Here is a 14610-nt window from a genome sequence, read left to right as displayed (position 1 = left end):
TTATATAGACAAATGGAACATTATCAGAAAGTTCAGAGAGAGTTACATCTATGTGAACGGTTGATTTATGGAAAAGATGGCCTTACAGAGAAGTGAAGAAAATGAAGTTATTTTAGTAAAAGGTGTTGGTTCAATTATATCTTCATATGGAACTACAAAGTAAAATTTGACTCTGTGTCACTCCATACACTTTAGTAAATTCCAAGTAGATTATAAGCCTAAATTTGAAAGGCATGACAATATGCTTCCAAATTTTATCATCTTAAAGAGTAGGGAAATAGTGGCTAAATGGTAAGCACTAACTACAAACAAAAATTGACAAATTAATGTACATGAAATTGAAAACTGATTTATCAAAAGATACCATCAAGAAAGTAAAAAACAAGCTACAGATTGGGAGAAGATAACTATAATATATAAAACATGCCTGTATGTTACCACAAAAATGACATAAATCCAAAAGATAAAAGAGCAAGTGACTGGAGTCACTTCATGAAAAAGGATATTCAAATATTTAATAAACATATTCAAATGTGCTTAACCTCATTTGCAATCAGGAAACTGCAATCTAAAATCACAATAAAATTTCACTCCACACCCACTGACAAGTCCTAGTGTTGAAGAGGATGTGAGACAACTGGAACTTATGTATTCTTGGTAGCATTGTATATTGATAGAGTCAGTTCTGAAAGTTTTGCATTATCTTCTAAAGTTTAACAAATATGTATCCTATGACCCAGTACATGCCCGACTGAAATACGTTCACATGTGCTCAATAGACATGTACAAGAATATTCACAGGTAAGTGTATAAAGATGTTCAGCTATATTTGCAATAAACAAAAGCTGGAGAAAACTCAGATGTCCCTCTATCCTAAAATGGATAAATGGTAAAGTAGTCCCCTTTTAACTGGCATTTTGCTTTCTACAGTACAAGGTATTTTGAAAGAAAGAGCAAGAAAACACTTTTGACTTTTTTTTTACAGAGTATTGTTATACTTGTTCTATTTCAATACCAGTTATTGTTGTTAGTCTCTTACTGTGCCTAATTCATAAATTAAACTTTATCATATGTATTATGTATAGGAACGAACATCATATATATAGGGTTTGGTACTATCTGAGGTTTCTGGCACCCACTGAGGGTCTTGGCATATATACCCTGTGGATAAGGAGGGACTGTGTATTCACACAATATTCCTTTGTATTTCAAAGTATGCTGCAAGGAAAATAACTGAAATATAACTATATGTAATAACATGGATGAATTACCCGAACAACGCTAAGCAAAGATGACAGATTAAAAATCAACATGTGCATGATTCCATTTCTATCAAATTCAAGAGAAAGAAAACTAAACTGGAGTGTTAGAAGTCAAGGCAGTGTCTAACGTTAGAGAAGATGCAGAGAGTAGTGGTTAAGATGAGTATCAAGGATAGCTTCTTGAGTACAGGCAACATCCCATCTTTTGACTTGCATGGTGGATATACGAGTATTTACTGTGTAATAATTCACTGAGATATATATTTATTGACACTTTTCTGCATGTGTGTTATAAGATAAAATGTTAGAAAATATATGTACAATAAATACTAACCGAGTATCATTTTCTTAATATCAGACAAAACATATTTTAGGGCAAATGGAATTACCAAAGAGAAAAAGGGAATACTTGCCCTTGTATGTGTAAGAGTAGAAATGCTTATTATATCTTCAAGTAGAAATGATAAGGAATCAGCCAGATATGAGTCTGGAATTCATAGCAGAGGCTAGTGCAAGAAATGCAAAGTTGGGAGTCACCAGCAATAACAAACATCTATAGCAGGCATATGGAAAATATCCCTATAGCCATAGCCATAGATGGGATCAGACAGGTTGAGACTACATCAGGATAAAAGTAGTTCAATGAGAGAGCCCATGCAGCTCTGGTTGTTGAAGAAGAGGCCAATAAGATGAGATTCCCTGACTTCCCCATTCTTCAGTAGGTTGTATATAAAGTTGCCCCTACTTTTGCTAACATTTCCACTTAGATAATTTTTAATACATATTTTTAGATCCGCATTTGGAGAGCAATTTCATCTGCTAGCTTCCAGTGTCTTCTATAGGTTTACTGTACTGTAACTGGGATTTCTCCTATCATCATTCCCTGGTCCTCCAATCAGCAGAATGCCAGGAACATACACGGTTAATTAGAATCTTCCTCTTACTCTCCTTGAATGCTTTAATTTTTGGACCTAAAGCACCCCAGAAGCAACCTGCCATAATCAGTACTTACTCATCCTCCCACATGCCCCTGGGGATGCTTTCTGTCCTGGTTATTGTATTTTGATAGGGAAGCATATCACGCCTGTAATCCCAGCACTTCGGGAGGTGGAAGTGGGCGGATCACCTGAGGTCAGGAGTTCAAGACCAGCCTGACCAACATGGAGAAATCCCATCTCTACTAATAATACAAAAGTAGCTGGCTGTGGTGGCGCATGCCTGTAATCCCAGCTACTCAGGAGGCTGAAGCAGAAGAATCGCCTGAACCTGTGAGGCGGAGGTTGTGGTGAGCTGAGATCATGCCAGGAAGCACAGGCCGGGCGTGATGGCTCAGGCCTGTAATGCCAGCACTTTGGGAGGCTGAGGCGGGTGGATCACGAAGTCAGGAGATCGAGATTATCCTGGCCAACATGGTGAAACCCTGTCTCTACTAAAAATACAAAAATTAGCTGGGCGTGGTGGTGCAGGCCTGTAGTCCCAGCTACTTGGGAGGCTGAGGCAGGAGAATCGCTTGAACCTGGGAGGCAGAGGTTGCAGTGAGCCAAGATTACACCACTGTACTCCAGCCTGGTGACAGAGCGAGACTCTGTCTCAAAAGAAGAAAAAAGGAAGCATAAATATGGGTAGGAATGAGTACCAGTGCTTAAGCCACATCAATGCTATGTATAAGAAGACAGCACAGATGGTTAGTCTGTGTTCTGATGTAGACTGCTATTAAGTCTCTGAGTTAGGTGGCAAAAGTGTAAAGTGACTTTTTATCTGCTGTAAGTCATCTCTGATTTTGTGAGGGCAAGCCTAGGTAGATATTTCTTTAGTCAGGTACCTTGACTAAGGGTATTTCATGGGATTCATATTTCATGGGATTCCTCCTGGATACTGATTAAAAATACTTTTTTAAATACTTGAGACTTTTCATCTTTAACTTTACTGTTACTCATGCTTATTCATGCTCATTCACTGCTTCTACAATTTCATTTCATATCTTCTCATGTGTAACTGTCCTGGACTTCAGTTCTGCCAAACACCAAATAGGGCTTAGCAAACACAGGCCTTTTCTTGGCCTCACAACTGGCTTCTCTCCAGGAAGAGCAGTAAGCACAAGTTAAATGTAGCTCACAGATTATATAAGAGGAAACAATTGCTAAATTGAGAAGATGAACAGCATTGATCTTGAAGGAAATAAAATGTATACTTTGTTTCTTTGATCCATTTTAGATTTCACACATGTGCAACTAGTAGCAAATCCTTTATAAATTGCTGAGAGAAAGGAAAAGTGATCACATCCATAGGAGGCCTGACTGGGCACCTGTGGTCTAACAGGGTTGCAAGACAAAGTGTAAGTCTAGGCTCTACTGCCAAGCCGATTAGCTTCATTGGGCTGGCAATACAGCTTTCCTGAGGAGGAAACGTTTAAAAACAACCAACCTTCAAACACAACTCAAAAAGACCTTTGGGTTGAGAGCAGTGAATAAGATAAAAGATATAAAGTGATTTGAAAAGCCATGAATAGTGTAAAATATTAACAATTAACTGTACTATTTTTGGATTGCATACAGTCATAAAGTTAACCTTTATATAGGTAATATAGTCTCATAAGAACCAGTCTAAATAATTACAGTGAACATTGATTAGTTTTTCTCTCTGGCATCTGTTAATACCTTTCCTTCTAATGACCCTTCAATATTCCTTCAAAGGACTGCCCCCTTTCTCCAAGTCGTTCTTTTGGAGTTGACTTTACATCAGCTTAATCATTCAGCTATATAAATTATGTGGCAAAAGAGATTGTGACTAAATCATAGCCAAGGGAACATAACTTTGGATAGGATGCTGAACCAAGACTCTTCCTCTTTTCCCAATCTTTTCCCAATAAATGTCAGCCTGAAATAATGGTATCCCAGAAACAGCTGGAAACTGTCTTGCAGCCAGGAAGGAAAATGGAGCTTACCCAGAGGAAGCAGAGATGAGGATGGATCTTGGGATACAACATGAATTCTAAATAAAGTTGCACCTGAATCTGTCACTTAAACCTGATGGAGTCCAATGGTTAAATGTGCATAGAGGTGATATCAATATTTCATTATTGCTTATGAAGAAACTGAAGCTCAGAAATGTCAAATAACTTTTCTGAATGCCATGTACATATTGGACGATCCAGCTACTGAACACAGAATGATAATTTGAATTCCAAAGCCTGTTTTGGGCTCTTTAGCTAGATGTGCAAAATTTATTGCTCAATATTGTGTGTGTGTATAACGAATTTGGGAAGATCAGCTTTGTTGTGATGACAGAATTTAAATGTTTCACATTTGGGGAATATTCTCCAAGGAGAAAAATTTTAGAAATAAATGAGATAAGAAATTTTTTCCTGTTAATAGATGGATTCTCTTTACTTAAATACACACAATATTCATTCACGTGCTACTTAACCAAAATTGAACATAGAACTTAAAGAACATAAACTGAAAAATGAGGTGGGTGGATCACCTGAGGTCAGGAGTTTGAGACCAGACTGGCCAACATGGTGAAACCCTGTCTTTACTAAAAACACAAAAAATTAGCTGGGCGTGGTGGCGCTTGCCTCTAATCCCAGCACTTTGGGAGGTCCAGGCGGGTGGATCACCCAAGGTCAGGAGTTCGAGACCAGCCTGGTCAATATGGTGAAATCCTGTCCCTACTAAAAATTCAAAAAATTAGCCAGCTGTGGTAGCATGAACCTGTAATCCTAGCTACTCAGGAGGCTGAGGCAGGAGAATTGCTGGAACCTGGGAGGAGGAGGTTGCAGTGAGCTAAGATTGAACCACTGCACTCCAGCCTGGGCAACAGAGTGAAACTCCATCTAAAAATATATATATATATATATAAACTTTGAAAAATGATTTGATGTACCAAAAATTCATTTTCAATTTTATATTTACATATTAATATGTACACCTGGAAATATTTTTTAATGGGACACTAAAAATGTATATTGAACTGGATCATATTTGTATTTATAAGAAATATATTACTTTAGACATTATTAGCTATTAAAAACACTAGTTTTATTATTATTTTGAGACAAGGGTCTCATTCTGTTGCCCAGGCTGGAGTGCAGTGGTGCAATCTTGGCTCACTGCAACTTTTGCCTCCCAGGTTCAAGCGATTCTCCTGCCTCAGCCTTCCAAGAACCTGAGATTACAGGCATGTGCCACCACGCCCAAATAATTTTTGTATTTTTAGTAAAGATGGGTTTTACCATGTTGGCGACGCTGGTCTGGAACTCCTGGCCTCAAGGGATCCACCCACCTCGGCCTCCCAAAGTGCTGGGATTATAGGCGTGAGCCACCACTCCAGCCCAGCCTGCTTTTGTGTTCTAGAAAGTTTTAAATTGCTAAATGATTGAGACCAGCCCAGACCAATGATGCATGTTTTGAATGATTTAGTAATTTGAGTACATATAAGCAATAATTAAGGAAAAAGTGTCAGTCTTGCATCCATTGACACTTGTATTGACTCTGATTCAGAGACTACTGATATGATACCTCTCTCTCTGTGAATCTGTTCTCTGTCTCTAGATGAATCATAATGGCTTGGGAATAACAAACTGTGTTGTTAAACTCAGCATATGTTTTTCAATGACATGCTAATGAGTCTCTGAAACACCGTAAAGTAATGCAGAAAAACCTAATAATAGAGTCATCAGTTAGACAAAATATTTCGTGAATGTTTTTGATTGATTTTGCCCAGGTAACGGCAGGAAAATTCCATTGCGAACCATGAGACACACAACCTTCTCTGTCCACACTAAACATCAACATCAGGTAAACCTCCCAAATCTCTGGAGGAGCACACTCTGGCGTTTAAGCACATACTTTTTAAAAAGCAAGGTTGTGATTGTCAGGGCTATTGAAAGCTGTTCTTCTCAGAGTCAAAAGTCAATAATCTGAAGAGAGGTTTATATTTTAGATGTTGGGTGTCAATTGTTTCTGTCAACATTGTATTTGCCAGGAAAATCTGTCAGGTAGATATGATAATGTGACAGTTCTGAGCATTGTCTCATGTATCAAAAAAGCATGTATGGACCAGGTAACGGTATTGTATCTGTTAGACACTATAGAAAGGAAAAAGAAAAGAAAAACAGAATAAAACTTCAATGCTTGTAGGAATTAATTTTGTTTCCCACAGTAAAAGCACAGTCAATATTATTCAGTTATTCAAAGGAGAGTTGGAAGTTCAAAGAAAGGCTCTGTATAACACAGTAGTTCCCTCATTCTCGTAGGTAGGCAGTGGTAGCTAATGAAAATTATATACATATATATATATATATAAAAAATATGTGTGTGTATATATATAAAATATATGTGTATATATATGTGTATATATATCTTATATATGTATATACACATACATACATATATATATATATATATATATATATATATATATATATAATTTTTTTTGAGATGGAATCTCACTCTGTCACCAGCCTGGAGTGCAGTGGTGCGATCTCTGCTCTCTGCAACCTCTGCCTCCCGGGTTCAAGCGATTCTCCTGCCTCAGCCTCCCAAGTAGCTGGGACTATAGGTGCACACCACCAGGCTAAGCTAATTTTTGTATTTTTTTAGTAGAGACGGGGTTTCACCATGTTGGCCAGGATGGTCTCGATATCTTGACCTCATGATCCGCCCGCCTTGGCCTCCCAAAGTGCTGGGATTACAGGCGTGAGCCACCGCGCCCGGGCTGAAAATAATCTTAAATAACAGTTGTTTCCTCTTATCTCTGAATTTGTAACAGTGAGTGCTTATAACAAAAGACAATGATGCTGCTTCTGTTTGCGTATTTATAAACATAAAGGAATGAAAAGTATCTAAAAAGTCACCACCTACAACTTCAGGTAGGGATGGTTTAGGTTTCGAATAACAGAATACCTAACTAATACTTGCTAAAGCAATATAGATGCTTATTTTCTCACACTGAAGAAGTCTGAAAAAGGCAATTACGTGATTTGTGCAGCAACCTTGTCCTTTGCTCTCATTGGATTTTCATCTTCAGCTTGTAACAACCACACAATACATGGCACAATCCCAGCATCACGTCTTCACACTAGTAATCTGAGAAAGGGGCAAACAGAATAAGACTTTCCCTTGTAGCAGAGAGAGCGGGATGGTCCTGCCAGCCTTGTCCTAATTAGGATTCAAGCCATGGTGCTGGGCTTATTGCTGCAATGAACAAGACTGGGCCTCTCAGAGTAAGAATAAAAGGCAAAATGTCAACCTTAGGTGCCTTTTTCTGGAACCTAAAAATTGCCATTTGCACTCCATTGGACATAACTGTGTCACATGGGCACCCTGGAGTGGGAGAGAGGCTAAAAAGTAAATATCAATAACTGGATAGTCTTTCCTGGTTTGTCCTAATTAGGATTCAATCCCTGGTGTTGGGCACATTGCTGTAATGAACAAGACTGGGGCTCCCTGAATAAAAACAAAAGGCAAAATGGCAATTGAGTAGAAAATAACCACGTCTGTAACAGCTACCAAGGAACCATTAGACTTCTTTCTCTTCTCCATTATATTTCACATATGTCAACTAACCTGTTCATGAAATTGGCCTAAACTCTCAATTTGATAACTAGGGCATATAAGAAAAAAGTGAGAGTGTGTGCAAAATCTCTCCTTTATTTAACTAATTTATACTACAATTTGGGGGTAAGTTTTCCAATAAAAATATTGCAGTGGGCTGAATAAATATTGGCACCAAAACGATACGTCCACACGTGAATATCTAAAAACTCAATGTACCTTGTTTGGAAATCTTTGAAGGAACAATTAAGGATTTTGAAATAAAGAGATCATCATAAATCATCTAGATGAGCCTGAAATCTCATGCCAAGTGTCTTATAAAAGAGACAGAGGAGAAATATGACAGAAAAGAAGGAGGCAATGTAACCCCAGAGGCAGAGATTGGAGTAATGCAGCTACGAGCCAAGAAACACGTGGAGTCACTGATGCTGAAATTATCACCGATGCTGAAATTTTCAAGGAAATAAATTGTCCCTAGAGCCTTTAGAAAAAAAACGGATACCTTAATTTCAGGCTTCTGGTCTCCAAAGCTGTGACAGAATAAATTTTTTTTTTTTGTGACGGAGTTTCACTCTTATTGCCCAGCCTGGAGTGCAATGGCACCATCTCGGCTCACTGCAACCTCTGACTCCTGGGTTCAAGCAATTCTCCTGCCTCAGCCTCCCAAGTAGCTGGGATTACAGGCCTGTGCCAACATGTCTGGCTAATTTTTGTATTTTTAGTAGAGATGGGGTTTCACCATGTTGACCAGTCTGGTCTTGAACTCCTGACCTCAGGTGATCCTCCCACCTTGGCCTCCCAAAGTTCTGGGATTACAGGTGTGAGCCACCGTGCCCTGCCAAATTTCTCTGGTTTTAAGCCAATAAGTTTATACTTTGTTACAGGGGCCTCAGAAAATAATATCATAATAAATTTTTGCTTGTTGGAATGCAGTGCAGATTTGTTTACCTGTTTTACATATTGCAATCTTCCTATTTCTCTCTTATTATCTCTAACACTTTAGCTTCTGTTTTCCATTGTTAACAATCGTATCGTTTGCAGATAAAAAGGCATTGGTTTCTTCCTTCCCAACCTATTATTTTCTTTTCTTATCTTATTCTGTTGGCAGGGCATTGCAAGAAAATGTTGCAGAGAATCAAGAATAAGGGCATTAATGATAATAAGCATCTCTGTCTTGCTCCCGATATTAACAGCAAAACTGCTAAAATTTCACCAGTGGGAATAAGTTAGCTCTAGGTTTTGGGTAGATACATTTTATCACAAAAGGAAGTTTCCTTGTTTTCCTAGTTAAGAATTAAATGGGTGCTAAATTTATATGGTTGATTACGTTTTATCCTTTAATCAGTTATTATGATTATAACTATAGATTTTCTAATAATATTGTCACCTTTATATTTTTGTGATAAACTCAGTCAGCCATTTAACATTATCCTTGAAATACATTGCCAAATCAGTTCGTTAATTTATAGAAGATTTTTCTGATGTTGTTTCATTTTTATTCAGGTCAGACTGGCCTGTCAATGTTCTTATTTTTTCCCTTTCTCCCTCTTTTTCTTTCTTTCTCTTTTTGTTTCCTTATCTGTCTTCTGTATCAATATTAGAATTCATATTAAATAATTTATTCTGTAATATCTAAAAGAACTTGGCAAGATATCTAAAATATCTTGTCCTGATGATTTTATGTATGGAATAATTTTGTCTTTTCATACATTTACTTCATTGCCAAAGGCTTTTTGTTCTTATTTTTCAGTTTTGAGAAGATACGTATTATAATTTATTTAAAGTGCTGAAATCTGTTCACATAACATTGTTCCTGCTTTTATCTTGCCCCATTTGTAATTATGTCCCCTTGTTATGTATAAAATTATTTTAACTATTGATCTTAGCAATGCTTTGCATCATTTTTATTACCCTTTTCAAAAAAGACAATGTTTTCCTGGAGTCTCTTTGTCTCTATTTCTCTTTCATTTATTCTTACCTTTATTATTTCTTGTCAGCAATTTTATTTAGATGTACATGTTATTTTCATAACTTTTTATATAATAAGTCATAAAAACTATTGGGTAAGAAATGAGATTGCTCATGTACAGGGCTTAAAATTAGGCTTGGGACAAAGTCAACATTATACAAACATTTGCCATGATGATTATTGATGATGATGATGATGATTGGGATAGCATATGATGAAAAACAAGCTTTTCTTTGAATTTATGTGGTTAAATATGAATTTTATAAGCAGTATATAGGTGAATTTTTTGTTGTTGTTCACTTTTAACCCTCATCTTCCAACAGGTACATTTGATCCATTATATTTATTTTGAATGTTGATGTATTTTTGCTTGTTTTTTATAATCTTCCTGCTTTCTATTTGTCCCATTTTAAAAAAAAAAAACATTTCCCCCCACCCCAAACCCCTGCTTTTGTGGACTGACTGTGCTCTTAATCATTTTATTTTACTGATTTGTAACCTATATATTCTACTTCTATTTTTTAGTAATTACTTGGAATTTCACTTGTATACTTACCTTAAAATATTCCTCAATAATTTAAGACCACAAATTAGATATTACCTATCATTTGATAAAGCAATGCTTTTTTATTTTTTATATTTTTTATGTTTTCTTTGACTTTTAAGTTCCAGGGTACACGTGCAGGATGTGCAGGTTTGTTACATAGGTAAACATGTGCTATGGTGGTTTGCTGCACCGATCAACCTGTCACCTAGGTATTAAGTCCAGCATCCATTCGTGTATGTGTTGCTCACCTGCCCCCACATCATGTCTATGTGTTCTCATCGTTTAGCTCCCACTTATACATGAGAACATAAAACAATGCTTTTTAATATTTGGTAACAAATTTATGTACTTTTTAATCAGCATTTCTTCTTGCTGAAAAGTCTGAAATGATTTTTCCCTAGGAATTTTTCATCTTTCTGAAGTTCAAACTTTAGTAATTATTTGATTGTATCATGGTGTTAAATTTTCTCACTTTATCTTAAAATGCCTTTATTTAATCGTTGTTCTTGAAAAAATTTTTGTACCTATATTTGTTATTAGTCATTTTGCCTCATCGCTTTAAATATATTATTCTACAGCCTCTCTGGTTTTTATACTTATTGTTAAAAGATATGTGATTTTTCCAACAGTTGTTCCTATTCAGGTAAATTCTAGATGTTTAAAAAAAAACTCTGTTTTTTATGTTTTGTAGATTTTCTCTATCCTGCTGGGTATTTATTGTGCCTATCAGTGGTGTAATATCTCTTATCAGACCTGCAAAAATCTCAGACATTACCTATTCAGATATCGCCTTTGCTCTTTTCCTCTTTTCTATTCACGATTAGACGTCTTTTAGAGTTTTTATTCTGTCCTCCATTTTTAAAAAAAATTTTTCAATTTTTTGTCTCTTTTTCTCTCTGGCTAGATTCCAAAAAATCTCCTCATATCTATCTTCCAGTTCTCTAAAATGCCTCTTCAGCTCTATCTAATCTGTTGTTTACCCTATTTACTTTTTAACAATTTTACTTTTCATTCTTAGCAGTTATATTTAATTAATTTATCCAAATCTATAACCTCATTTTCTAATGAAAATTATTAATTTCTCATTTTGAGATTTTTATTTTTAAAATAATTTTATATAAAGATGTTTTATATTTCATGTCTTATAAATCCAATGTATAATTACTTGGGGTTACAAATTTGTGGTTTAATTATGTCTGTTAGTGCCCACTTGTGGGCATGATTCCTTTGTACATAGTTGGTTGTCTTACATTGGTATCTCATATTTGTTTGGTTTTATTTTATGGCAACCCTGGAGGCCTAACAACAAATGCTCTCTTCCAGCTACACTTCATCTTTACTTCTGCTGGAAGTCAACAGGTGTTGTTATCTTGATACTCCTTGAGTATACTTGAGGTTACCTGCTTAATGGAACAGTCTCTGATTCAACTGCCCTAACTCTGAATGAGACAGAGAGTTCGTTCCCTGAAAACAGCACTGCTTTAGGCATCTTCCCTTGGGTTAACCCTGTCATATGCTCATTAATCTGGTTTGAGATTTACACTATTTCATTTTAGATGTGTCATGGAAAGGGCCCATAGAAGTTATCTTGTACACATGCAGCAGTATATTAATAATATATGTTGTCACCTCCAACCCCAGCCCCCAGCTGAGATCTAGATCATGGGTGTCAAACCTTTTGGCTTCCCTGGCCACATTAGAAGAATTGTCTTGGGCCACACATAAAATACACTAACGACAGGTGATTAACAACAACAACGAAAATGTCCATGCATAATTTTCATTACATCCACCACCACAGTTAAGCAAAAATTCCTTGCATTCAAAGGGTTGGATGCAGCTGAAGATGTTTTATTATGAAAGGGAATCTCTGATGAGCTGTTCGCCATATTATTAAAAGATATCCATACTACTACTTTTTTACTATTATTTCACTTAACCAGATTGGAAAGAAATTTTATTTGATATCCGCAGCTCTAACCTAGCAATGGAATTTGAGTAATATGTTTCCTACAGCCATATTTTAATATGTAAAAAAGCTTATATCCCTGAAGTTCAATACTATGACATTATACACTATGTTATGACATATCTATTTTCTTAGAATGAAGTGAGAAAGGAAAGACTATGGTATTCTCAGAACTTGGGACTCAAACTCATATTATTGCAGGGACAAAACAGATACTGTTAGTGAATAAAGTGGGTTTAGCATACTCTCTCAAGACATGTCTCCTGTATAGTAGGGAAGCCAGTACTCTATTCCAATTATTTTATGCTAAGAGAATGTAACGCTGGTTTTGGCTGGTCTTATATTTTTTAAAACAAATTAAATTTCTGATTTTGTTTTAATAAGGCTCACTATATGCACTAAAAACTCATTTCACGAATTTGAAAATGCTATGTTAAAACAAAAAAACTAGAAATTTTACTTAGATTGTAAAATAACATTAGTTACTTTTGAAGTTTAGAACTTTGAGAAGACTTTAAAATCATCACTGTAATATACACATTTCACATACCTAAAGTTCATGACATACTTTATGTTTACATATGTTGACAAAATTGCAAGTCATAACACCGTTTAGTCAAAATATCAGAATACTGACACCTAATCTACTCTTCTTTATTATTTATTTATTTTTTGAGACAAAGTCTCACTCTGTTACCCAGGCTGGAGTGCAGGGGCGTGATCTTGGCTCACTGCAAACTCCGCCTCCCGGGTTCAACTGATTCTCCTGCCTCAGCCTCCCAAGTAGCTGGGACTACAGGTGCCCGCCACCATGCCTGACTAATTTTTATATTTTTAGTAGAGACGGGGTTTCACCGTGTTTGCCAGGCTGGTATCGATCTCCTAAGTGATCCGCGTGCCTCGGCCTCCTAAAGTGCGGGGATTATAGGCGTGAGCCACCGCGTCTGACCCCACTCTATTTTCAGCGTTCCAGGATCCAGCCCAACAGAGCAAGTAATACTTAAAATAACTGCATAAAGTCCTAATTGCTACAATGTTCTTAAAACTATTTTTGTACCACATATTGCATTATTCAATTTAAATCTAGCATAACCTCCAGAGTGTGTATAGATCTGCTGCAAAAGTATTAGTTTATAACAAATATAGAAAGCTTAGAATCTAAGTTTATAAACCAATAATAATGCTAAAATATCATGTACTACTAACTAACAAGTCTGGAGCTAATAGTCTTCATTCCCAAAGAACTTTTGGAGGCGCCATACTTTGTCTACAGTAGCCAGTTAATTTTATTTCATAATTTTTATCAGATCTTAATCTCAGCAAGATTTCTTCTTTTTCTTCCTCTAAATCCTTTGTTGGAATGTGAAATACACACAAAGTAACACATTTTTGTGTTTACTGATTTATATGAATTGCAGTTGGTCGTTAACAAGATTTAAGTGGAAGGCATTCAATATTGCTTAACTGAATATTCATTAATTTAACAAGTCTTATCTTACCTACCACAGGTAAGATACAATATGAGGCACAATGGTGAGAATACAAAGAGGGTGATATCATGATATCATGGTGTCAAGGTTCAGCTTTTATATTCTTAAGACATTGTGTGTCTTGACCAAGTCACATTAACGACACAGGTTTCAAGGTTCTTACCTGTAGAATAAAGATAATAATGGCATGTCTTGCTGTGTGGCTTGAATCATAATAGTGTAACATGCATCACATATAGAAAGTGAACAACAAATTTTATAAAGTCTTTATGAATATTCTGTCATTTTATAACAATGATACCATGGAATGGGTACTAACATATCCCCATCTTACAGGCAAGGAAACTGAATTCAGAAAGATTAAATAATTTCCCAACTGTCCTGCTAATATGTAGCAGAGGTGGGCTTAAATCCTGCCTAATTCTGAACATTTTTACTTCTGTGACCTCCACTTACACAGCAGAATGTATAAGGTGATATTTAAATGCCAAATGGTATTGTTGATGAGTGATAAATAATGTCAATGAGTGAAAGTGCAGATAAATAAAAGCTTCATAGAGCAGGTAGAATTTTCTTCAAAGAAGAAGGAAAAAAATGAAGTATTTAGTTTAGTAACAAGGGTGTAAAAATCACAAAACAGAAAACGCGGTATTTCTCAGATTGTATTTTGCAAAATGACCTGGGAAATATTGCCAGTTTGAGAGATGCCATGTTTCTCGAGAATTTTGACACCGTATCAAAAAGGGGATTTTATTACTTCTCTTCTTGAAACTCACTGTACCTTTGTGATCGCTTCAACAAATAAAATAAAAAGAC

The 14610-nt window shown here is 36.1% G+C and overlaps 1 protein-coding gene across 5 annotated transcripts in view; it reads right to left on the bottom strand.

Moving 5' to 3' along the window:
• Positions 1-14610, bottom strand: part of TENM2 (teneurin transmembrane protein 2) — a 3238122-nt gene that overhangs the window by 2283275 nt on the left and 940237 nt on the right. The window lies entirely within an intron of this gene.

Source organism: Pan paniscus, chromosome 4 (genome assembly GCF_029289425.2).
Source record: "Pan paniscus chromosome 4, NHGRI_mPanPan1-v2.0_pri, whole genome shotgun sequence".
NCBI lineage: Eukaryota > Metazoa > Chordata > Mammalia > Primates > Hominidae > Pan > Pan paniscus.
This window is presented reverse-complemented; position numbering and strand designations above follow the sequence as displayed.